Source organism: Echinops telfairi, unplaced genomic scaffold (genome assembly GCF_000313985.2).
Source record: "Echinops telfairi isolate 266 unplaced genomic scaffold, ASM31398v2 ScPeMD7_19;HRSCAF=73, whole genome shotgun sequence".
In the NCBI taxonomy this organism is placed as follows: Eukaryota; Metazoa; Chordata; class Mammalia; order Afrosoricida; family Tenrecidae; genus Echinops; species Echinops telfairi.
In genome coordinates this window covers 106,121-107,120 of record NW_022103916.1, presented here as the reverse complement: position 1 = coordinate 107,120, position 1,000 = coordinate 106,121, and positions in this window count along the sequence as shown.

The window sequence follows — 1,000 nt, the reverse complement described above, 5'->3', positions numbered from 1 at the left end:
TCTATTCCTATCTTCTTGAGTGTCTTAAACAGGAATGTGTGTTGGATATTGTTGAATGCTTTTTCCACATCTATTGATATTATCATGTGATTCTTATCTTTTTTTCTGCCAATGTGGTGAATAATGCTGATGGACTTACCTCCTCTATCATCTCATGTTTTTTTCTGCATTGCTTCCCTCATATCCTTTATCACTTCAAGCAGCATTTTGAAAAGTTCTTTTTGTGGCAGGTTAATATCTGCTTCTTCTATGCCCATCGTTAGGTTCATAACTTCTTCTGGCAGTGTCTTCTGTTTCTCCTGCATTCTCATTGAAGCTGTTAGAACTGGTTGCTGATTACGTGTTGTTTTAGAGGATCCTGGAGCCATCTTCCTGAGTCAAAGAGCCCTGGGCTCTCTCTTGGGGGATTCTTATGAGATCTTTTATGAATTACCTGCCGGTAGCTGTACTGAGGCATCTTGCTGTCATTATATCTTACTGTGGTTTCACTCTTGTCCTGGCCGTCCAGTACTCAATTACTTGGAATGTGTGTTGGATATTCTTCTCATGTGACACTGGTTGGGTTGTTGTGGGCCTACGAGGACCTTGCTTCCCTGGCTGATCTCTAAGTAGCCTTCACGGTTCTTGGAGTGCCTCTGCTGGTCTGTGGTATTTTCCTCTGCGACTGGAGTGCTGAGGAGGGCGTGTGTGTATACCCACCTTGGTGTAGAGCTCTGTAGCTGGTAGGGGGATTACTGTAGACAGAGAGATCACCTTGGAGATGGGGTAGGTGTTCCAGCAGTTGCGTGGAGCCCCACTAATGGTGGTCAGGTGTTTCCCCCAGTCACTTGTAGGGCCTCAGGATTTAGGCTGGGGATGCTCCCACTTTTGGTAGGGGAGAACCCCCTGTGTGTTGAAGAGGACCAGCTTGAATTCCCCAGCTGCTTGCCAGGCCTATAAATGCGGGTGGGAGCTCCCCCACTTGGGCCTTCAGAGTTGCCCTAGGCAGAGGGGAGTGGCC